The sequence below is a fragment of the Myxine glutinosa genome, chromosome 10, assembly GCF_964187855.1.
Source record: "Myxine glutinosa chromosome 10, kmMyxGlut1.1, whole genome shotgun sequence".
Lineage (NCBI taxonomy): Eukaryota > Metazoa > Chordata > Myxini > Myxiniformes > Myxinidae > Myxine > Myxine glutinosa.
Window position 1 is genome coordinate 7168405 of NC_136270.1, and position 25996 is coordinate 7194400.

At 49.4% G+C, this 25996-nt stretch overlaps 1 protein-coding gene across 1 annotated transcript in view; it reads right to left on the reverse strand.

The window, feature by feature from the left end:
- Positions 1-25996, reverse strand: part of LOC137433489 (bromodomain-containing protein 9) — a 124760-nt gene that overhangs the window by 60928 nt on the left and 37836 nt on the right. The window lies entirely within an intron of this gene.

The following is a 25996-nucleotide window of genomic DNA, read 5'->3' on the forward strand; positions in this document are numbered from 1 at the left end:
AGAGGGTTTGCGTATCTGTACACTGAATTCAACCACCAATTATTTTTGAGGTCATCATAGACCAACAACGTATTTTAGGGATTTCGCAAGTATCATGCATGACATATTTCTTGTTTGTCTGTGAACAACATATCTCAAAACGTTGTGGACGGATTCAGACGAAATTTGGCAGAGATGTAGCGGATGTGACAAGGACGAAATTATTCGATCTTGGTGAAGATCCGGATTCGGATCCGGCTATTAGAATTTTTAAGTGATTCTTCACCATTGAGAGATAGGGCCAAAAACGATACATAGCAGGATATCTCAAAAGGTTATGGACTGATTTGGACGAAACTTGATGGACCAGTTGGGTGTGTGACAAGGACGAATCGATTCGATTTTGGTGAAGATCTGTATATGGATTCGGAAACGAGAATTATTTAATTTCTAAGTGATTCTTCACCATTGAGAGATCGGGCAAAAAGCGATATATAACATGATATTTTAAAAAGTCATGGACGAGTTCGTTAGGTGACAAGAACAAGCTGATTAGATTTTGGTTCAGATCCAAATCCAGATCCGGTCTATCAGTGGGATACAAAACATAACCTTTTCAGCCTGGCGGAGGTATGCTCTCTACCGAGTGCCATTCTAGTGTAAACATATTTTTCAAATTAATGCTAATTGGATTTTAAGCAGAAAAGTTACTTTTAAGTAATTAATGTTACTATTATGTCAAATTTTATTTTAACAACGTGCAATTACAATAAACAGCCAGAAAATAAGTGGGATGGATCGCGTTAGAAAGGGCGCATCTGATATCTTTCATATCAATCCATTGCTGGAATTTCGCCTCTAATGTCAGAAGGCTGAAGAATCCATTCCCACATTCGTAGGTAGTGGAAAACGTCAGGGGGTTTGAAGGGCTATTTCAGCCACCATTGGGAATTCAGTAGAAAATTAACACCAGAACCAACTTGTAGGAAGCTCTATGGATTTGCTTTCAAATAATCATCATTGATTCTGCCAATAAACTGACTGTTCCTGTACAGGAATACTCTGATGTCTTACTCCTCAAGTTGTCTCTCAGACCGAATTCAAATGACATTGATCCTCAGCTTCCAGTCCTCTCGATCAAGCATTGCCGTGTGCAGTTTCTCTGTCCAAAGGCCCGTATCCTTCTTCAACATGTTGATGTAGTTGAGAGCTGCTCTACCCCGCTTCAGCCTTCCATGTTTAGGTGTTCAGAGTACAAGATTGGAAACAGGTTCGTTTTTGCGGCGGTAGCAGTGCCAAGCAAACACGAGACATCTTCTTCTCATTTTATCCAACAGCCTTCTTCTAATCCTGCTGAATGTCGTTTATGAGGTGCGAACTCCTTTCATGCTTGCAGTTAATATGTGATATGACTCCTACTATTAACATGCTATTGGTCCCTGGCTTTGACACCAATACGATTTTTTTATTATGGATCCTAGGCATCAAAAAGCTACACGTATCGAACAAACAGTTACAAATGGAGCACTTCGTCACCATTATAGCATTTAAATTGTAATAGATGTGGCAATAAATGCGAATTGTTGCTCCCAGCTAGCCGGCTCGATGACAGAAGACGCCATTTTCATTTTTGCCGTCCCCATCCCTATCCCGTTTATAATCCGGTGTTGGCAAGGACAAATTGCTAGTATTGTCAGTGGGAAATTGCTCAAGTGATCACACTGAAAGGATTTTTCACCGGGGAATGCTTCTGGAAGAGCCGCTAAGTAATGTGAGGATCTTTTGCAAAAGGCACTCAAATATTCACAGACAGCTTATGTGAAAGCATATAGATGTTGACTTTTTCCTTCTATATGATATGATGAAAGTGTTGGAAACATGCCATTTCTGTCCGTGTCCAGCGTTTTGTTCCACTGATCCTACTTCATCTAGAAGACTCTGACTTTACGATTCAGATCCATTAATGTTGAACTTATTATCCGAAGAACAGATTGAGGTCATGAAGGTTATGTATGTCAAGCAGAGAGCCATTTCTTATCACAGAACATTTTGCTCAGCTCTTGTGTAGTTCACTTTTTCACTTTCACTCAGCTCTTGTGTATTTCAACACATTGAGCGACATTCACCTTAGACGACATGCACTTGACCTTATTCTGAAAACCAGATCGTGCACCCATCATTATCGGAGCATCGTAAAGTCAACACAAAGATTTTCCACTTCATGCACTTGCTTTCCAGAAAGGCATTCACCTTGTTGAAAATGTCTTGTTGTTTCAAGTTCTTCACAGAATAGGTATTAATCCTTCACATCCATATTATTAACATAACGTATGAACGCTATTAACTGCACACAGTTGGCAACGTCAATCATTTCATCAAGTTGCAGACTGAATAAAGAATATTAAAATTTGCACACATGTTCTTCAACATCGTCAGACATAGCATATAGCTTGTCAGACACAGTATCATTCGACATAGAGACAATGTTAAGCTTTTTGGCATCGTCATTGTCAAGCACAAGTGACACAATATCTTGGCATGATGGCGGGATAAGCTCCTCACCTATATCATGTGGTTTCTTAGCACAAGCATCAGATGGTTCCTCCTCCTCTTCTACTGTGGGCTGATTTACGGAGGTAAGGATGGCATGCAGGACAACTCAGAGTTGCAAGGAGCAAAAGGGACGAAGGCTGCACAGCGCAAAGCAGTGGCACCCGGCAACACAATGGATGGGTATCCCAGAGCCGGAGTCAAGGTAACACAGAGAGCTTGAACGCGTGGAGAGCGAGACAGAGATCCCAAACGGGTTAGACCAATCTGAAGTGCCACAACCCGTCTGGTAGTGTCACCACTTGCTTCCTTCTCCACTTATTTTTACCCATCTTCCCTGCCATTTTTACTTTGTTATTTTGCTTCACCCATAGCCTCTTAATCTTCATGCATATCCCTTTATTGTGGGTTTAGCTTAGCACAAGTTTAAGGGGGCATTATACCATTGAAGGCAAAAAAAAATATATTTTTACAAATATACAAATGCATCAATTAAAATGTTTGTTTCCTAGTATTGTATATATGTACCAAGTTTGAACGTAAATGGACTTGTCATAGAGAAGATATAAGCTGTAAAGTGGTAATTCATCATTTGTATGCATCTGGTTACCATGGTAACCATGCATAATATAATGCTATGTAATGTATACCAATGTAATGTTCATATATCAAGCAACATGTACATATATAGTTTTGCATATTTTCAATCAAGACATTTTATCAAAAAGTGCATTACTGTGATTCAGTGTTGTTTTTACTGTGTTCAGTGTAATGCTCCCACTCCCACCACTTTACAGCTTATATCTTCTCTATGACAAGTCCATTTACGTTCAAACTTGGTACATATATACAATACTAGGAAACAAACATTTTAATTGATGCATTTGTATATTTGTAAAAAAAAATTTTTTTTGCCTTCAATGGTATAATGCCCCCTTAAGAAAAAGGTCCTGTGTCCTGTTTGGCGATGTTTTTCTGTCATCGTCCCCCCAAGGGTCTCCTTTCGTACTTGGTTTACCCCAGGAATCAAAGAGATTAGAGTACATATTTTTCACTTTCTATTTATTATGGTTTGATGATTGCGTCTTGTGTATTACATCCCAGTGTTAAAATCAGACCACGTTCATTTGCCGCCATTGCAACCAATTTTAATGTGAGCAAAAAGACGCAGGAACTTTAATGCGCAGACGCAGGAATGAAGACCAACAGGTCATGCCATAAAATTCTGATTCTGATGTACATGATTTGGACATCTGTGACATTCTTAAATCATCACACGTCAATTTGAGATCCGACGTAAAAATATCCGATTAATTACTGGACAGTTTTTCCCCCCTTCCATGAGTAGGCTGCTCAACCCAAATTGTAGATCCTAAGGTTGTGATTCCTTAGATACCCTTCTCATTGAACTTTTGAGCTTTCTCCTGACCATGGCAAATTCAGAGGGCCAAATCTCAGGTTCTAATTATTGTAAAGAGCAGATTATGGTGTCAAATGAAAGCTCTTTTCAAAATGAACACCGTATTAGCATTCTTAGCTAACATTGCTATAGCGAAAGATAAACTGCTGAAGGGCATGAAACTCACTCCCTTCGAAGCTCTTCACATATCTAGTAAGCAAGCAAAAATTCAAAAGAGAATCTCCAGTAGTTTGGGTAGGGCGTGTTTAAAAAGGTAAGCAGAACGGTCAATTCCCCCTATATAGATCGACCCTCCAGTGTACATCTCACTTCCCTATTTGTAGGTAGAAGCTAGAAGATGACATCATCCAGTCATTCCTTCTCGTGAGTTTCGGTTCTTTATTCACAGAGCCTGGTGTTGGGCTAGCGGTCAGGGTGCCAGCTTAGGATCCTAGGATCCTGGGTTCGAATCCCGGTCGATCGCTGAATTAACGCCAGGGGGGTTGACTCAGCCTGTCATCCTTCCGAGGTCGGCAAATTGAGTACCAGTTCACTGGTAATTCCCTGTTTGTCGTAAAAAGGCGACAAAAAGGGTTGGCGGCAGGAAGGGCATCCGGCTGTAAAACATTGCTTCAAAAAGGGGACCAAAAAACAACAACAACCACGGTCCCCGAAAAAGGCCAACCCCCGCTTGCGGGGAAAAATGGCCTCTAAAGGTGTTTTTTTTTTTGTTGTTTTATTCACAGAACTTTTTTGTCAATTCAACAATGAGTGAGCTCTCAATTTCATTGATAACTTATTCTGTGGTAGTACCTACTCGACAAGGCTGAAAAGGAAGTCAAGTTCTGCAAGAAACAGATATACCCTGAAGCAGGATAAAACATTGAAAGGTGGCAAAAATATGAGGGTTAGTGGCAGTTGTAACTACTGAAAAGCATCTAAGCATCTAGGGCCAGGATACAAATTCTTCACTGGCTACTGTAAAAAATTAAAATAATAAAGTTTCCCAGCTACCTCCTGAGGATCTAGGAGGATCTTCCAGTTCAAACATTTCATCACACAAAAAAGAAGAACATTCTATCACTTTCTCTGAGTAAGCAAGGCTAAGTGGACCTCCCTCTAACAAGGTGTTTATTTCTCTAGAAGAGGAGCTGACAATGCTTAATTAATTAAGAGAAAAGTTTGAGAATTCTTTGAAAAGCGAGACTGGCAGGCTAAGTCGATTGAGTGCAAGAAAAGGAAGAAGAAGAAGTGAAATGGAAGTAGGAATTTGTCATATCTAAAAAGACGAAGAGGAGGAAGAAGAGGAGTTTCCAGAAGTAGAAATTATCAACCAACTGAAGGAAAAGTTGATGTCAGCCCAAAAGCAGTACGTCGTGGAGTTGACGGTTCTGTTAAAAAGTTGCCAGATTGAGGAGTGCTCCAATTATATGGCTCGCAAGGCGATGAAACTCATCGCTGTGATGGGGAATTATGTCAAGCCCCAACCCAGAAGCAAGAAAAACCTTTCCTGAGATCATATAGAAGACTTTGGTTCCGTTGTGAATGATGGTACACAAAGGTACGAGCAAAACTGCATCATCTTGTTCAACCACAAAGAAACGTATTAACGATTAAAAACTATTTACATTCACGCGAATATAGAGTTTCAAAATTTGCTGAGCTTTAGCCCAGGCAGTGAGTGCATCCTTGCCATTGCCAGCAGAAAGGGCTGACAGGATGGCTGATAGGTATGCACTGGTTCAGATCGTGGCCCATCTATGAACTGTCATCCCGGTGTGTCACAGGCAGGGAGATTCATCAATGTGTGTGCCTTCTCTTGGATGGACGAAAAACGGGCATCCCATCTGCCAGCATTCAGTGGATGTTAAAGATCCCATGGTGTCCTTTGCGAAGAGTAGACGATCTATCACTGGCACCCTGAACATATTACAAATTCCTGCCATAACCAGCAGAGGGTATTTATTCATCAGCGGCACAGCCTCACCCTCAGCCAATGATGCTACCCCACAGTCTTGTGCTGCATACGAACGAAGAAGGAGCCAGCAGAAAGCATTTTGTGTGCATTTCTTCCATGCCTCAAAATAGGAAGCCCACGTACTTGAGTACGAAATTTGAGGTGGTGACATTATCAACATCAACAAAACGGTTTGGCAAGGAAGTAATGCAATGCCCCAAGTACTGCTTGCTCTTTGAAGCATTGCAACCAATGTCTTGGAATCAACGCATGGCAAGAAATTCTTAAGAGGTGTTTGATGACCAAATAATTGAAGAGGTAGCGTAAGAGCAGTGAACCGACATATATCACTTGACTCTGGAGACCAAGGTTCCACCAGTGAATGGATTTCCAGACACCCTTTCAGAACATCAGGAAAATCTTGTCCGACAATTTCATTTAAAAGTCCAGTAAAAATTGCCTGGTGGTGAATTTCATGTTGTTGAAGACTTTTCAGAGAACTACAGTTTAGAACTGCAGGACTTGGCTCAATCATCCAATTGGAACAACTTTGATGCAACCATCCATTCTTTCCTGGTCTATCACAAATGGAAAGGACAGCAATGTTGATCATGCGAGCTTTCTTGTGATCAGATCTTGTGATCAGCTACAGCATGTGACATGATACTATCACCATTCATTTTTTTAAATAAATGCTGAATGCATATCCTCAAAGGAAACATGGAAAGTCAAACAAAGATAATCTACTTTTTTATGTGGCCCAGAAAATAATAATGTAAAAAATATTTAGGGACATTTATTTTGGTAAATTAGTGCAAATTACAATGAAAAACATCCAACAAGATAAAAAGTAAACATACCCTATCTAACCCATTCCACAATCTCTATCTATCTCTAGTACTCCCTCCTCTCCTCATCCACACCCTACACCCACCCCCTGCACCTCCACCTAAAACAGACATATTCTTTCCCTACCTTTTTCTGCCATCTCCTTTCCTTCTCTCCTCAGCTATCCTTCTATGTTTCCTCCTTCATTCCTAGTTTCAATTCACACCCCATCCCCAAGTCTATGCACTGATGATGGCCATGAAGGAAAGAAGCCATACATTTTCTCAGAGGTATATAAAAAAAACAACATTTTGGCCTTGGGTACATAAGAAAATAAAAAATAGACAAGAAGCCAAATAGACAAGTGCAAAACAGGGAAAAGAAAGGGGATAGGCCTAGGGTCAAAGGAATGCAGAGTCAAAGGAGGATAGGGAAAAGAGGAAATGAGGGTATAGGATAGTATTAAAGAAGAAGAAGAAGAAGACGATTTATTTCGCTTCCTCAGATGCATAGGGCTGCCGAGGCAGTTTCCTAGGCTATTGGGCACAATTCTGGATGGGTCGCCACTCCGACGCTGGATGACATGCAGTCTGAATGCCTCATTCTTCCCAGGAACGTGGTACTCATTTTGCTGACCTCGGAAAGATGACAGGCTGAGTCAACCCACCTGATGTTAATTAAACAGATGACAGGGGCTTGAACACAGGACCCTAAGATCTCAAGCTGGACACCTTAACCATTAAGCCAACACCAGTCTACAGAGTCAAAGAGGATAAGCTCAAATAAAAGAGTGACAGGGTCAAAGCAATGTTTTACACTTTCTCAGTGGTGAAGGTCTGATGTATACAGTACATTCATAAAGGAATTGTAAATGAACTAGCAAATTAGCAAGTAAAAATTAGTTGCACTATTTTAGAAATTGTACCATAATGACACCAAGTCTTCCCACTCAACCACATTGGCCATAAATTCTGGTCTTGCTATAAATGAGGCTAGATGGGCTGCAAAAGAACATGACACACAAGGCTTGATTTGCTGATGGAATATCACCAACATACCATGGATGACTCGACTTGTGCTCCAATTTAAGAAAAGGTACTAGAATGGCACTTGGTAGAGTGCATACCTCCACTATGCTGAACAATTTACGTTTTGTATCCCACAGCTGGATCCGGATTGTGACCTTAACCAAAATCTAATCGGCTTGTTCTTGTCACCTAACCAACTCGTCCACCAAGTATTATCATAACTTTGTTTCATATATATATATATATATATATTGTTGCGGATATGGCATTTGGCCTCCATATCCGCTTGTAAATATTCCCCTATTTCCCCAATACTCCCCAACTATCCCCAATCCCCCATTCCCTAGTCCCATTGTCTGTAAACAACACTCTGTAGAACCGACCTTCCCCTTTTTCCCCCATTAAATGTCGTGCCCAGGTCCACCGCATCTCACGTAGACAACTTTCGGACATCTTGCTAGTTATTCTTAGTCTATGTCAGTTAAGGACTCGTTTCCATTAATTCTGACTCTTCGTTGCACCAGAATGTGATCGTATGGCACCAGTAGTGAGTTTAGGACCTCCCCATACCTCCTCCCATCTTCCCCATGAAACAACTACAACAACAACTACAACTACAACCACAACTACAACAACAACTACCACAACAGCGCGCGGGGAGTGTGCGTCCTCACTCCGGCTCGGTTAGCCGCCATTACCCATGTGCGTCGACGGGGTTACCACGAAGGGGCTGCCTGTCGGCTCCTCGTCAGGGGCGGAGCCCGGTAACCCCCCGCAGCCAGTGAGAAGCGGCGGGCCGATTCCATCTGGGGCGGAGCTAACGAGCCGAGGGCGTGTCACTCCCCGCCGGATATGCGCAGCCACTTACCGGACGTGAGGTCAGATGCGCCCCGAGCTTGAAGAAGAGACAAGTCGCGACCTCCGAGCGCTGAGCGACCTCCCCGCATCTACTGGACCGGACCGGGTCGATTCTGTCCCTGAGCCAAGGTGCACCTTGAGCCATCGACTACCCGCTTTCCTTGCCATCAATCCCCGTGTGAGTCAGTTTTGTCCTGTTTATCTGTCGTCTGTCGGGGCTATTATAAGACCGTAATTAAGTGCCTACCTTACTATGCTGTCTCTCTCATCCCTGTAATCTGACCTTCCGCAATATTATAACCTCCTCCGGAGGTCTTGAGAACTGAACCCTTGGTGTCGTGTCATTTTAACCCAGCCGTTGTGTCCTTTTCCTCAATTGATTTAGCGTAGCGCGACTCGGCCAACGTTCGAGTATAATCGGGTAAACGTGCAGACGCGGTCATACCAAACCGCTCGGTAAACCAACATCCACAACCGCGTCTGTAACAATTGGTGTCAGGAGTGTCGGATTCGGACCTGGGACTAAATTTATTAGGCCCAAATTTTGGAACACCAATTGTACCACTAGGGTAACAATTGGTGTTGGGAGGTAGAATTCGATCCGGAGCGCGTTTCCCGCGCTCGAAATTATAACGGCGAAATTTGATTGTGTTTTACAAAATATAAAAACCCGAATTTTGAAAGTCGCGCTATGGCAGATCAAGTCGGCTGGGGTCCGGTAGAGGAGAGTGAGGCAGGGTCGGTCCAGGACCAAAATGAGGGACATAAGGAGAGCGAAGCAGTGAGGATGGCAGACGCACAAAATAGCGTCGTTGCGCCCGACGTTGCGGGCGCGCAAAATGGCGCCTCGCAGATGGCCACGGCGTCCACGCCCGCGACCGTGGTTACGCCACCGGGGGATTTGAATCTTTTTTTTATGCAAATGACGGCCCTTATGGAAAAGAATAGTGAGCAATTGGGAGACCAAATTAGAGGTTTGAAAAGCAGTATGGGACAAATGGGGAATCGGATGGATGCTCAGAGTGAGCAAATGAGGGCTGATAGTGAGCGATTAGAGGGCCAAATGGGGGTAATGAGGGACGAAGCGAGGGGTACCGGTGAGGGATTAGACAAGAAATTAGAGGGGTTAGACAATGGGATAGAAGGGGTGAAAAATGGGTTAATGGGGGTAGAAAACAGAATGGCCGCTCAAGAGAATCAAATGGAAGGGATGCAAAAGGGGTTAGAGGGGTTACAAAACAGGATGGAAGGCAAATTGAGGGACATGAGGGACCAAGCGGAAAGGGAAGTTAAACAAATGGGGCAGCAGATAGAGGGGGTCAGAATGGGGGTAGAAACCAAACTGGATGCTCACAGGGAGGAAATGGAGCAGATGAGGGTGGCATCTGGGCAGGAGATGCAAGTGATGGGAGAGGAGATCAGAAGAGGTGTGAGTGAGGAGGTCGGAGGAGTGCGCGAGGAGGTGAGGCACTGTAAGGAGCACATGGAGAAGGAGGTGAGAAAGGGGACTGTAAAGTTACAAGGGGGCATAGAGGACCTGACGCAGGAGGTGGAACAGCTGACGGAGGGACAAAAAGGACTAACGGAGCAGGTTCAAAGGAACACTGCAGTATTGGGAGGGTTAAAGGCGACACAGAAAGAACTAAAAGATGACTTGATAGCGACGAAGAGGGAATGTCAGATGGTACGTGAGGGACTGACAACGAGGCTGGACGAGGTGATAGAGGTAATGGAGACGAAGGACCGGCAGGTGAGGACGCACCTGGAAACGGTCAAGGTAGCCTTAGAGGATGAGCTTGAGGAGACGTACCGGGAAATAAAAGAGGTGAAGCAGAAATTAGAAGAAGTGGAAGAAGGGGTGAGCGAAATTAAGAAGCGACGGAGAGGGGATAAGAAGGAGATAAAAGAGGAGATAAAAGAATTGGTCCAAAGTCTGTGTTTGGATCGTGATGATGTGCTCATTAACCGGATGAGGGATTCGCAGGTGATGGAGGAGAAGCGAAGAGGAAGAGGACCCGGTGTAAGTGGTGACCAATATGGTCGTGCGTATGATGCGCCAGGGGATTTAAGGAGAATGGGGGTCGAGATGGACCCGGGTGTTCGTGAGAGGCCGTTGGTGAAGTGTGCGACAGGTCTGGTGTGCGAAAAAGGAGGTGTGCGAGAAAGTCCGACTCTGGGGTGTGTGAGGAAAAAGTGCATGCCAAGGAGTGAGGGTGCTGGCGAGAATGAGTCGGTCGTAGCGCGTGTGCGAGGGAGCACATGGAAGCGCGGTGTGGTGAGTGTTACAGAGGGTGTAACGGGAGAGTGTGCGCGAGAAAGGTGTGTGACGGACAGGTGCATGAGGAAAGAGTGCGCTGTCAAGAGTAAGGGTGAGTGCTCTGTCAAGAATGGAGGTGAGAGTAGTGAGAGTGACAAGGAGAGTGAGTTGGTTGTGACAGGTGAGCGAGGATGTACACCTGGGATGGTAGGATGCACACCTGGAATGGTAGAGCGTGAGTGGGAATGCACGCTGGAATTGGTAGTGAGGCACGTGGTTGGGTGTGCGAATGAGAGCACACCTGTGATTGTCACAGAGGAGGTGACAGAGGAGGGGGTGCGAAGAGGTGTGTTGGTGAGGTGTGCTACCAACGAATGTGTGCCAAAGTGTTCGGTGGTCAGGTGTGTGACCAAGGCTGTGAGTGGAATGAGGGTACCTGGGTGTGTAAGGAAAGGTACGAGGAGCATGGGCACGGCTGGATGTGTGAGCAAGGAACGGGCTGCGGGGTGTAAGCATGCAGGTGAGGCATCGAAGGTAACCGGGTTAAAGGTAATTTCGACTTTTAGCCGAATCGGGCCCTCGGTGCGTGCCGGGCCTCGCGTGGAACGGCCGCGTCCGTGCTCCACTAGGTGGAGCGGGCAGCTGGATAGGAAGGGTCGTCATGGCGACAACTTTTTGTTGAGGCATTCCGGCAGGTCGAGATCGGGACATTGGATGGCTCCACGCCGGGGTGGTGCGTGGGATCTCGGCCCGGGTGAGCCCCCGTCCCTGCACCGAGTGCCGGACGCGTCCAGCCGCTGGCACCAAACAACCCGCATTCATGGCTTGGCTTTACGAAGCCGGGCTTTGGACAGAAATTGGCGCACCGAGAGGCATTAGTGAGTAGACTGGGTGATGAGGTTAGTGTTTTGGACCCAAAATTAGAAAAAAACAAAATTTGATGATTGGCAAGGGAGTGGCAGTAATGATTGGCAGATGATGGGCAGTGATTGGCAAATTTTTGATTTGTTGAAATTTGATGTGCAAAATTGGTAGTGAGCGATGGGCCCGGTGGGTAAGGGGGGGCATCCCTGCCACCCTTCCCAATGGAGGCAAATGCGCTATAGATTATGGGGTGTATGGCAGTGAAAACTAGCCCGGGTGGGTTAGGTTATATTGTGTGTAGGGATCTAGCGAAGATGACATTAGGTGACGTTAAGTTTAGTTAGTGACTGATACCTGTAGTGGGGACGCAGGTAGATTAGTGTGGATGATAATGACGAGGGAGCGCAATAGTTTAAAGGGACGACTGGGAAGCGCAAGTTTCAGAGGGGAGTAGTTAGATGAGATGATGCTGTGTGAGAATTGAACAGGTGTGATTGCACAGGTGTGCAACTGGACAGGTGTGTGGAGCAGTGTGTGAGTAGTGAGTGTGTGGATCAGCGCGAATGCGCTTGGGGAGAGAAGGGTGCAGGTGGCACCAGGTGTGAGAGCACAGGTGTGTGGAATATATGGAGCAGAGAATGAGTGGTGTGGAGAGAGTTGGAGTAAGTGGTACGGAGTGGTGTGCATGGTGCGAAGGTGTGGATGGGGGAAGAGTGGACCCCTTTCACGAGTACCCGGGGCGGGTAGTGTAAGTGTTAGGTAGAGGGTACAGGTAAATTGTGGTTGGATATTGGCATTTGTGGTGCGGTTGCAGAATGGTATTGTGGATGGGTGCATTAGTGTTGTGGAAATGGCTGGGCGTGTAGCCTGTTAGTGTGTGTAGTTGGTTGGGCACTCCACCACTGTGAGGATGTCGGCCAGGTGAGGCCGCAGGTGGGCTCTGGGAGCCGGTAGTTGTGAGTGGGTGCCTGAGGATCCCGGGTGTGGATCGGGCAGCCCAGTGCCAGAGAGGGCACCGAGTGGGGAGAGCGCCAGAGGGCCTTCCCCAGGTAGTTAGGTTAGGGTAAGGAGCAGGTAAGCTCGGAGGCAACTGCAGTGGTGGGGGTGTGCAGGTGGGTAGATCCGCTGGGAGAGGTACACGTCGCGGCCCAGAAATTGTGCGAGGGCACCGGGAGATGAATCGGGGGAGTGAGACCCCAAATTGAAAAGCACCACAGTTTGGCCAATGGGAATTGGTTTTTAGAACCCATAGTGTAAGAGGGCCAATGGTTTGGCAGGAGAAAGACCCCGGGTAATGTAAAGTTGTTAAAGTCATTTAGGAAATAGTTGGGATTGATGAACCTGTCGCACCATACGCAGCCACTTACCTGTGGTGATGATGACTCCACACCTGTGTTTTCTTTGTTTAGTTGCAGGAAATGAGATTGCTGTGGATTGGTGAGACGCATCACGACGTGGATGAGACATTGGGGTGATTCCATCTCTCCCTCCCTAGGAGGGACTGATGATGAATTGGTGATAGCAAATTATGATGTGAGTTGGAGATGGCAAATTTTGATGAGAGTTGAAAATGGCAAATTTGATTGGTTAGGAGGGAGAGAAGACGAATTTGGTTTATGGGAGGAACGGGGAAGACAGTAGGGATGTTTGTTGATTTGTAAAGTAGATGTTTATGGGTAGTGTTGTGTTTTGTGGATACAGTAAGGGGTAAGGGAGGGGACATGTAGGTTACCTGGTGGGGGGGGGGGGGGGCGTACGGTAGGAACGTACCTGTCTCACCTGGTTCCCATGTGCCCCCAGTGTGCATCACCTAGTATTGCGTGCACTTTTGCGCCCTTACCACCTTACTCACTTGTCTGCTTCTTTTGTCTCCCACCTCCGAGGATCTGGCTTTGGGACAGAGAGAGAGGAGAGAGAGGAGAGAGAGGTGCTGGCTCCGCAGTTGTGGGCCTGCACTTTCGCTGCTTGCTGCCTGGATCGATACACCATATGGACCGCAATGTTTGTGGCCGCCCACCATGGACCGCAGTTCTTTTGCGGCCAAGCACCACCCATTGATGGACCTCTGGGTCAACGTGGCACCTATGCCAAACAGGTGAACCACTAATAGTTGGCCCCCTTGACGGCCACAATAAAGAAATGGACGCGGTTGGCGCCTTTCTTTATTTCTAGGGAAGCAAGAAGGCCAAGTGCACCACACGAAGAGCAAGAGACACCTGCAGGGTTAGGGGTTGTTGTTTTTATTTTAATGAACAATGGTGACTGCACCGATTGGTGCTTGGGGTGGTGCTTTTGGTGCTTGGAAGGGGTGCTCTGCACATTATTAAAGGCCATAAGGCCACAGAGCACTCGTGGGTTGGTGTATCGATGCTGGCATGCGTGCTCTCTCTATGCATAACATCTGCATGTGTTCCTCCAAAAACAGGTCCTGGATCGTAGTGTAAATATCAGCGTAGTCTTGTGTAAATAATGCTCCCTACCGGCTGTATGTTTAGTTTGCGAATTCTTTCCGCAATTCGGTTATCCTGTGGGTGTGTTTCTGTGAGGAGAAGGGTGCAACGTCGCAGGGGGACATATTTACTCATTTGTGAATATCTGTAAAACTGTCGCACTCAGGGTAGAGTTAATAGTAGAGGGAACTACATCTGAGTGCCACACTAAAATAGGTAAAAATTTATCGGGTCGGGACGCCCCGAGGGTAGAGAAGGGTGCAATGTTGCGGATATGGCATTTGGCCTCCATATCCGCTTGTAAATATTGTTGTGAATATGGAATTTGGCCTCCATATCCGCTTGTAAATATTCCCCTATTTTCTCCAATACTCCCCAACTTTCCCCAATCCCCCATTCCCTAGTCCCATTGCATGTAAATAACAATCAGTAGAGCCGACCTTCCCCTTATTCCCCCATTAAATGTCGTGCCCAGGTCCACCGCACCACACGTAGACAACTTTCGGACATCTTCCTAGTTATTCTTAATCTATGTCAGTTAAGGCCTCGTTTCCATTAATTATGACTCTTCGTTGCACCAGAATGTGATTATATGGCATCAGTAGTGAGTTTAGGACCTTTCCCATACCTCCTCCCATCTTCTTCCCCAAACAACAACAATAACAACAACTACAACAACAATTACAACTACAACTACGACTACAACAACAGAGGGGCGGGGAGTGTGCGTCCTCACACCGGCTCGGTTACCCGCCATGACCATGCGCTCCACGGCGTTACCCCGAAGGGGCTGGCTGTCAGCTCCTCGTCAGGGGCGGAGCCAGTAACCCCCCCACGCACCCAATGAGAAGCAACGTGCCGATTCCATCTGGGGCGGCGCTAACGAGCCGAGGGCGTGTCACTCCCCGCCGGATATACGCGGCCCCGCGCCGGATGTGACGTGAGATACGCCTCAGCTTGGAGAGAGAAGCCACCGCCACCCCCAGCGCGACGAGACCTCCCCGCATCTTTGGACCGGACCGGACCGTACTGTACCCTGCCCCGAGCCCAGGAGGACCTGGAGCCATCGATCCTGCCTTTCCTAGCCATCAAACCCCCGTGTGAGTCAGCCGTTGTCCCGTTTGTCTGTCGTCTGTCCGGGGTTAATATAAGAGTGTGTCTAAGTGCCTGTCTTTCTGTGATTATACTTCTAGCCCCTGTAATCTGACCTTTCCGTACGAATATAATCTCCTCCGGAGGTCTTGAGAAACGAAACCTTGGTGTCGTATTGTGTTATTGTAATCCAGCCGGGTGTCTTCTTTTTCTTATTGAGCCAGCATCGCGCGACTAGTCAACGTTCGGGCACAATCGGGTAACTTGTGCAGACGTGGTCATACCATAAAACCGCTCGGTAAATAACATCCAAGCCACGTCTGTAACAATTGGTGTCGAGGAGTGGAATTCGAACCCGGGACTAAATTTATTAGGCCCAAATTTGTAACAGTTAGAATCGATTTGGAGCGCGTTTCCCGCGCGAAATTATAACGGCCGAAATTTGAATTTGTTTTACGAAAATAAAAATAAAAACCGAATTTTGAAAGTCGCGCTATGGCGGATCAAGACAGCTGGGGTCCGGTAGGGGAGAGTGAGGCAGGGTCGGTCCAGGACCAAATTGAGGGACATGAGGGACAAGAGGAGAGCGAAGCAGTGAGGGCGGCAGGGTCGCAAAATAGCGTGGTCGCGCACGTGGGTGTAGCGGCACCAAATTTTGCCACGCCCGCGACCGTAGCAGCGCCACCGGTGGATTTGAACCTTTTTTTGATAAAAATGAAGGCCCTTGTAGTGAAATTATACCAAGGTGAACCCAGGGATGCTCGCCACGAAAAAGGGGGGCCGTCTATAAGACCCGGGACACTCGGGGCGTGCGGACACTCCGGCGGGACTCACTGTGACATTATCCAGTAGTTGAATGGTATGTACGCCCCAAAGGCTGCGCTGCGCGAACCATTGTTATATCGAAGCTACCTTTGCTGTGCTTGAAATGCTCTGATTTAATGCCTATTGTTGCATGTATTGTTACAGGAGATATTATCGATCTAAATGATATTAAAGCCTACACTGAGGAAAGTCGTGTCTGCGCTTGATTTTCACGACATTTAATATCATTTATTTCGCCATGGCTGACCACAAGATGATCGTGGTTCCGATTCTCGGTGCCGACCCTCTGGCTGAAGGATCTGCATCGGAGTTTGCTCACTGGCTCAACACGCTGCAGAACTACTTCGCTGCTCACGAGACGGAGCCAACCGCTGAGATACGGCTGTCCGTCTTACAGTCCAAGGTCCATCACACTGTGTACAAGACCATTTCTCGATTTGTGACGTATGATACGGCCCTGGCCGAGCTGAAGCGCCTTTACATAAAGAAACGGAGCGCTGTGCACGGCCGGCATCAACTCTCTCAGCGACGGCAGCAACCGTCTGAATCGATCGATCGCTATGCGCAGGAGTTGCGCTATTTATTGGCAGATTGTGTGCAGGACGTCCGGACTCATGAGCAAGTTCAAGACGATTTGCTCCGAGATGCATTCATATCCGGAATTAGTTCTGGAGTCTTGCGGCTGCGTCTCTTGGAGGTCGCGGAGCTGACATTTACAGAGGCACTACGGCTGGCGCGCGTTTATGCAGATGCTCGACAACAATTGACCGCCTATGATAACCCACGAGTCGTGGCGGGGACCTCGCAACTCGCGCGACCCGAGAGGGCCATCGCCGAGGATACGGAGGAGGACCCAACCACCACGACGGCCGAGTCCCTGGGTGCTCCGGAAGCGGACTCCGCATCCGGCCTCACTGCAGCTGCCGCTGCCCGGCCACGGCTTGCCCGGTATGCAAAATGTTATTTTTGTGGCAATCGGCAGCATCCCCGGACTGAATGCCCGGCCCGAGAGGCGACCTGTCACCTCTGCTCCACTAAAGGCCATTTTGCAAAAGTCTGCAGAAAGGCCGCCCGGGGCACGCATTCCCGAGCGACCTTGAATGTGCTCATCGCTGAACCAATGGATCGAGCACCGGACGGGGCGCCTTGCACAGCTTTGATGAGCCGCTCTCCTCCTCGCGGGCCTCTGGCTTCTCGCCCGACCTTGGTGAGATACGTCGGGCCGCCGAAACAAATGGCGCAAACGCGACCGGTCACAAAGCATCTAACCTTGACTGGCTTGCAAACGCCTCCTTCAAACAAGCGACATGCGCCCACTTTGGAATTGCCTCTCGAGGTGCGGCAAACGCAGCACGTGACTCGAGCGCCATCTGATGACAGCTTTTGCGAATTACATGCTTCCCTTCTGGCATGTCCAGCTGCTGATGGCAGAATTCTTTCTCACGTGGCTCGAGCGCCATCTGGCGGTAGCTCTTGCGAATTACATGCACCCGCTTTGGCATATGACTCTGCAGATGGCAGAATTCTTTCTCACGTGGCTCGAGCGCCATCTGGCGGTAGCTCTTGCGAATTACATGCACCCGCTTTGGCATATGACTCTGCAGATGGCAGTGAACTTTCTCCCGTGGCTCGAGCGCCGTCTGGAGGCTTCTCTCACGACTACTCCACACCCACTCTGGCAAATGAAACTACCGAAGAGCCAACTGACTTCAATGCTCCTGCTGAGGCCCGAAGGATTGCAGCCGGCGTGGGATCCACCCGCGAGGCGCGATCTTCTCGCCCGGCCGGAACTATACCTGCCGGGTCTGCCGGCCTAGCGCAGGCCTTCATTCCGCTCACGGTCGCGGGCGTTGTTGCGCAAGCTTTAATTGATACGGGATCCACGGATAGTTTTATTGATCAGCGTCTCGTGCGACAACATGGGTGGCCGGTTCTCGGGACAACCCGCCGGATCTTCATGGCATCTCAGGGACTTCGGTTGAGCACAAAAGGGGCGTGTCGATTGAAACTTGTGATAAATGGACGCACGTTCCCGGACGTGTATCTCATGGTATTACCGGCCTTATGCGCTGACGTTCTGTTAGGACTTGATTTCCTTAAGCGGCATGGTCGTTTAGAGATGGACTTCGGAGGGCCGGACACGCTCGCTGTGTGTGCCCTCGCTCAAATGGACATGGAGCCACTCTCACTGTTCCCCAACCTGACCACTGATTGTACCCCTGTGGCCATCAAATCGCGGCGCTACTCTCGCGCGGACGCGCAATTCATTGCGGAAGAAACGGCCCTGCTCTTGAAGGACGGTATCATAGAACACAGTAGGTCTCCGTGGAGGGCCCAAGTCTTAGTGGTGCGGAGTGAGGCTCACCGCAGGCGAATGGTAATCGACTATTCGCAAACGATTAATCGCTTTACACAGCTGGATGCCTACCCATTACCGGGGATGGACGCCCTGGTACGCCAGGTGGCCCTGTATTCCGTTTATAGCACTCTCGATCTACGTAGTGCGTATCATCAAGTCCCCATCTCTAGGGCTGATCGCGTCTTTACGGCCTTTGAATCGGGTCAGCGGTTGTACCAGTTCACGAGACTTCCTTTTGGGGTAACGAACGGCGTCGCTTGTTTTCAGAGAGCTATGGATGACCTCGTTGCGAAGGAGCATTTGACGGATGTCTTTGTCTATCTGGACAATCTTACGGTTTGTGGGTACGACCAGGCGCATCACGACGCTAATCTAAAACGCTTCCTCGAGGTTGCGCGGAAATATCGCTTAACCATGAATGAGGCGAAGTGTCAATACTCTCTACGCACGGTAGACCTTCTGGGGTACACCGTGACCCATGGCTCCGTCTCTCCAGATAAGGAGCGTCTGCGCCCTTTGCTCGATATGGCTCCGCCTAGCGATCGGGCTTCGCTGAAACGCGCTCTAGGGCTGTTCGCCCACTACTCGAAGTGGGTGCAAAATTTCTCTGCTAAGCTCCGCCCCCTCGTGGCCTGCGACACTTTCCCCATGGGCCCGGCCGCCCTGGCGGCCTTCGAGGGCCTTAAAGTCGACATTGCTGGCGCCGCTGTCGCAACGATTGACGAGAGTGCCTCTTTCGTTTTGGAGAGTGATGCCTCGGACCATGCGATAGCGGCGACCCTCTCCCAAGGAGGCCGCCCTGTGGCTTTCTTCTCGCGGACTCTCACCTCCGCCGAGCGGAGGCATTCGTCCGTCGAAAAGGAAGCGTACGCGATCGTCGAATCTATTCGGCGATGGCGGCCGTATCTGCTTGGGCGGAGTTTCCAAATTATCACGGACCAACAGAGTGTTGCGTTTATGTACGACACCTTACATGCTCAGCGCATTAAGAATGAGAAAATCACCCGCTGGCGTATCGAACTCGCCGACTTCTGCTACACCATCAAATACCGCCCGGGGAAGGATAACCTGGTCGCTGACGCCTTATCGAGGCCGGCCACTTGCGCGGGGGTCGTAACTTTGGAGGGGCTGCGCACTTTGCACAGCACTATGTGTCATCCCGGGGTGACGCGCTTCGCGCATTTTGTGCGCGCGGGCAATCTGCCGTACTCGATGGAGGACATCCGCCGCATCTGCCGTGATTGCGCGGTCTGTGCGGAACTCAAACCGCGTTTTTATAGCCCTCCCCTGGGGACACTCGTTAGGGCTACTAGACCGTGGGAGCGCTTGGCGATGGACTTCAAAGGGCCGCTGCCAATGTCGAGCAACTCTCGCTATCTGCTCACTATCGTCGATGAGTATTCCCGATTCCCCTTTGCTTACACGTGCGGGGATATGTCGGCTGCCACGGTTATTCGGTGCCTTCAGAATTTGTTTTCTATGTTCGGATATCCGGCCTACGTGCATACCGATCGGGGTGCGGTGTTCCTGTCCCAGGAAGTGAGGGGCTACTTGCTCCAAAATAATGTCGCTTCGAGCTACACCACCCCGTACCGGCCCCAAGCTAACGGACAGATCGAACGCTTTAATGGGATTATATGGCGGGCCGTCATGCTAAGCCTTCGGACCCTCGGCCGAGGCCTCGATAAATGGGCGTGGTCGCTGCCTGCCGCTCTAAACTCGATCCAGGCTCTCCTATGTACTGCCACCAACCAGACTCCTCACGAACGACTGTTCCACCACCCTAGAAGCTCCGGCAGTATCCAGTCTTTACCCAGCTGGCTCGCTGAACCGGGGCCCGCCTATCTCAAACGAGCGGTTCGCACTAGCAAGTACGACCCCCTTGTTGACAAGGTGCAGGTCCTCCAGGCTAATCCCGAGCATGCCCGCGTGTTAACGGCGGATGGCCGCGAGTCTACTGTCTCCGTTCGCCATCTCGCCCCATGTGGGGACGACGACAGGGATATCGACGAACCCGTCTACGAGTCTATGGACTCTATCGAAGCTTCCCCTATGGAACTACCACTGTTACTCCCGTCGTCCCCCGCTCCCGTGCCCGAAGGCGCAGGGGCGCCCCCTCCGACTCCGACCTCCGGCGGCTATTCCGACGCGGGGGACTCCGGGCTTGGGGACGCCGTGCCCGGTAGATTCCGAACCCGAACTGGCAGGGAGGTTCGCCAGCCCGACCGCTACGGGTGGACTGACTGACGTGGATTGACGTGACCCTTTCATTTATTGCTGATGCTTGCCTGCGAACTGCCGAGCGGTAGTCTTGTTTTAACGACGGGGTGAATGTAGTGAAATTATACCAAGGTGAACCCAGGGATGCTCGCCACGAAAAAGGGGGGCCGTCTATAAGACCCGGGACACTCGGGGCGTGCGGACACTCCGGCGGGACTCACTGTGACATTATCCAGTAGTTGAATGGTATGTACGCCCCAAAGGCTGCGCTGCGCGAACCATTGTTATATCGAAGCTACCTTTGCTGTGCTTGAAATGCTCTGATTTAATGCCTATTGTTGCATGTATTGTTACAGGAGATATTATCGATCTAAATGATATTAAAGCCTACACTGAGGAAAGTCGTGTCTGCGCTTGATTTTCACGACAGCCCTTATGGACAAAATGATAAACGGAATGAGGGCCGATAGTGAGGAAATGAGTGAGCAAATGAGGGCTGATAGTAAGCGATTGGGTGAGCGATTGGAGGACCAAATGGGGGTAATGGGGAACCGGATGGATGCTCAGAGTGAGCAAATGAGGGTTGATAGTGGGCGATTAGAGGGCCAAATGAGGGGTACCGGTGAGGGATTAGAAAAGAAATTTGAGGGGTTAGACAACGGGATAAAAGAGGTGAAACATGGGTTAACGGGGGTAGAAAACAGAATGGCCGCTCAAGAGAATCAAATGGAAGGGATGCAAAAAGGGTTAGAGGGGTTAGAAAACACCATGGAAGGCAAATTGAGGGACATGAGGGACCAAGCGGAAAGGGAAGTTAACCAAATGGGGCAGCAGATAGAGGGGGTCAGAATGGGGGTAGAAACCAAACTGGATGCTCACAGGGAGGAAATGGAGCAGATGAGGGTGGCATCTGGGCAGGAGATGCAAGTGATGGGAGAGGAGATCAGAAGAGGTGTGAGTGAGGAGGTCGGAGGAGTGCGCGAGGAGGTGAGGCACTGTAAGGAGCACATGGAGAAAGAGGTGAGAAAGGGGACTGTAAAGTTACAAGGGGGCATAGAGGTCCTGACGCAGGAGGTGGAACAGCTGACGGAGGGACAAAAAGGACTAACGGAGCAGGTTCAAAGGAACACTGCGGTATTAGGAGGTTTAAAGGCGACACAGAAAGAACTAAAAGATGACTTGGTAGCGACGAAGAGGGAATGTCAGATGGTACGTGAGGGACTGACAACGAGGTTGGACGAGGTGATAGAGGTAATGGAGACGAAGGACCGGCAGGTGAGGACGCACATGGAAACGGTCAAGGTAGCCTTAGAGGATGAGCTTGAGGAGACGTACCGGGGAATAAAAGAGGTGAGGCACAAATTAGAAGAAGTGGAAGAAGGGGTGAGCGAAATTAAGAAGCGACGGAGAGGGGATAACAAAGAGATAAAAGAGGAGATAAAAGAATTGGTCCAAAGTCTGTGTTTGGATCGTGATGTGCTCATTAACCGGATGAGGGATTCGCAGGTGATGGAGGAGAAGCGAAGAGGAAGAGGACCCGGTGTAAGTGGTGACCAATATGGTCGTGCGTATGATGCGCCAGGGGATTTAATAAGCTTGGGGGTCGAGATAGACCCGGGTGTTCGTGAGAGGCCGTTGGTGAAGTGTGCGACAGGTCTGGTGTGCGAAAATGGAGGTGTGCAAGAAAGTCCGACTCTGGGGTGTGTGAGGAAAAAGTGCGTGCCAAGGAGTGAGTGTGCTGGCGAGAGTGAGTCGGTCGTAGCGCGTGTGCGAGGGAGCACATGGAAGCGTGGTGTGGTGAGTGTTACAGAGGGTGTGACGGGAGAGTGTGCGCAGGAGTGTGCGCGAGAAAGGTGTGTGACAGACAGGTGCATGAGGAAAGAGTGCGCTGTCAGAAGTAAGGAAGAGTGTCCACCTGTGGTGAGTGTTACAGAGGGTGTAACGGGAGAGTGTGCGCGAGAAAGGTGTGTGACGGACAGGTGCATGGGGAAAGAGTGTGCTGTCAAGAGTAAGGGTGAGTGCGCTGTCAGGAATGGAGGTGAAAGTAGTGAGAGTGACATGGAGCGTGAGTTAGTTGTGACAGGTGAGCGAGGATGTACACCTGGGATGGAAGGATGCACACCTGGAATGGTAGAGCGTGAGTGGGAATGCACGCTGGAGTTGGTGGTGAGGCACGTGGTTGGGTGTGCGAATGAGGGCACACCTGTGATTGTCACAGAGGAGGTGACCGAGGAGGGGGTGCGAAGCGGTGTATTGGTGAGGTGTGCGAGCGACGAATGTGTGCCAAAGTGTTCGGTGGTCAGGTGTGTGACCAAGGCTGTGAGTGGAATGAGGGTACCTGGGTGTGTAAGGAAGGGTACGAGGAGCATGGGCACAGCTGGATGTGTGAGCAAGGAACGGGCTGCGGGATGTAAGCATGCAGGTGAAGCATCGACGTTAGACGGGGTAGAGTTTAGAACGACTTATAGCCGAATCGGGCCCTCGGTGCGTGCTGGGCCTCGCTTTGAACGGCCGCGTCCGTGCTCCACCAGGCGGAGCGGGTGGCAGGATAGGAAGGGTCGTCATGGCGACCACTTTTTGTTGAGGCATTCCGGCAGGTCGAGATCGGGACATTGGATGGCTCCACGCCGAGGTGATGCGTGGGATCTCGGCACGGGTAAGCCCCCGTCCCTGCACCGAATGCGGGACGTGTCCAGCCGCTGGCACAAAACAACCCGCATTCATGGCTTGGCTTTACAAAGCCGGGCTTTGGACGGGAATTGGCGCACCGAGAGGTATTAGTGAGTCGACTGGGTGATGAGGTTAGTGTTTTGGACCCAAAATTAGAGAAAAACAAAATTTGATGATTGGCAAGGGATTGGCAGTAGTGATTGGCAGATGATGGGCAGTGATTGGCAAATTTTTAATTTGTTGAAATTTGATGTGCAAAATTGGTAGTGAGAGACCCCCGATGTGGTGGGATGGCAAATCCACCATCCCTCACAGGTGTGGGGCAAAGGAGCAATAGCTTATGGGGTGTATGGCAGTGAAAACTAGCCCGGGTGGGTTAGGTTATATGTGTGTAGGGATCTAGCGAAGATTGACATTAGGTGACGTTAAGTTTAGTTAGTGACTGATACCTGTAGTGGGGACGCAGGTAGATTAGTGTGGATGATAATGACGTGGGAGCGCAATAGTTTAAAGGGACGACTGGGAAGCGCAAGTTTCAGAAGGGAGTAGTTAGCTGAGATGATGCTGTGTGTGTGAGAATTGAACAGGTGTGATTGCACAGGTGTGCAACTGGACAGGTGTGTGGAGCAGTGTATGAGTAGTGAGTGTTGTGGATCAGCGCGAATGCGCTTGGGGAGAGAAGGGTGCAGGTGGCACCAGGTGTGAGAGCACAGGTGTGCAAGTACAGGTGTGTGGAGAGAGTTGGAGTGAGTGGTACGGAGTGGTGTGCATGGTGCGAAGGTGTGGATGGGGGAAGAGTGGACCCCTTTCACGAGTACCCGGGGCGGGTAGTGTAAGTGTTAGGTAGAGGGTATAGGTAAATTGTGGTTGGATATTGGCATTTGTGGTGCGGTTGCAGAATGGTGTTGTGGATGGGTGCATTAGTGTTGTGGAAATGGCTGGGCGTGTAGCCTGTTAGTGTGTGTAGTTGGTTGGGCACTCCACCACTGTGAGGATGTCGGCCAGGTGAGGCCGCAGGTGGGCTCTGGGAGCCGGTAGTTGTGAGTGGGTGCCTGAGGATCCCGGGTGTGGATCGGGCAGCCCAGTGCCAGAGAGGGCACCGAGTGGGGAGAGTGCCAGAGGGCCTTCCCCAGGTAGTTAGGTTAGGGCAAGGAGCAGGTAAGCTCGGAGGCAACTGCAGTGGTGGAGGTGTGCAGGTGGGTAGACCCACTGGGAGAGGTACACGCCACAGCCCAGAAATTGTGCGAGGGCACCGGGAGATGAATCGGGGGAGTGAGACCCCAAATTGAAGAGCACCACAGTTTGGCCAATGGGAATTGGTTTTTAGAACCCGTAGTGTAAGAGGGCCAATGGTTTGGCCGGAGAAAGACCCCGGGTAGTGTAAAGTTGTTAAAGTCATTTAGGAAATAGTTAGGATTGAAGAACCTGTCGCACCATACGCAGCCACTTACCTGTGGTGATGATGATGACTCCACACCTGTGTTTTCTTTGTTTTGTTGCAGGAGATGAATCGCTGTGTGGATTTGTGAGACGCATCACGACGTGGATGAGACATTGGGGTGATTCCATCTCTCCCTTCCTAGGAGGGACTGATGATGAATTGGTAATGGCAAATTATGATGTTGAGTTGGAGATGGCAAATTTTGATGAAAGTTGAAAATGGCAAATTTGATTGGTTAGGAGGGAGAGAAGACGAATTTGGTTTATGGGAGGAACGGGGAAGACAGTAGGGATGTTTGTTGATTTGTAAAGTAGATGTTTATGGGTAGTGTTGTGTTGTGTGGATACAGTAAGGGGTAAGGGAGGGGCCATGTAGGTTACCTGGTGGGGGGGGGGGGGCGTACGATAGGAACGTACCTGTCTCACCTGGTTCCCATGTGCCCCCAGTGTGCATCACCTTACATTGCGTGCACTTTTGCGCCCTTACCACCTTACTCACTTGTCTGCTTCTTTTGTCTCCCACCTCCGAGGATCTGGCTTTGGGGTAGAGAGAGAGGAGAGAGAGGTGCTGGCTGCGCAGTTGTGGGCCTGCACTTTCGCTGTTTGCTGCCGGGATCGATACACCATATGGACCGCAATGTTTGTGGCCACCCACAATGGACCGCAGTTCGTTTGCGGCCAAGCACCACCCGTTGATGGACCTATGGGTCAACGTGGCACCTATGCCATACAGGTGAACCACTAATAGTTAACACCACTGAAGGCCACACGAAGAGCAAGAGACACCTGCAGGGTTAGGGGTTGTCGCATTTATTTTTAATCATTGAACAATGGTGACTGCACCGATTGGTGGTGGGGTGGTGCTTTTGATGCTGGGACGGGGTGCTCTGCACGTTATTAAAGGCCGTCGGCCACAGAGCACTCGTGGGTTGGTGTATCGATGTTGGCAAGCGCGCTCTCTCTATGCATAACATCTGCATGTGTTCCTCCAAAAACAGGTCCTGGATCGTAGTGTAAATAGCAGCGTAGTCTTGTAAATAATGCTCCCTACCGGCTGTATGTGTAGTTTGAGAATTCTTTCCGGATTCGGTTATCCTGTGGGTGTGTTTCTGTGAGGAGAAGGGTGCAACGTCGCAGGGGGACATATTTACTCATTCGTGAATATCTGTAAAACTGTCGCACTCAGGGTAGAGTTAATAGTAGAGGGAACTACATTGCGT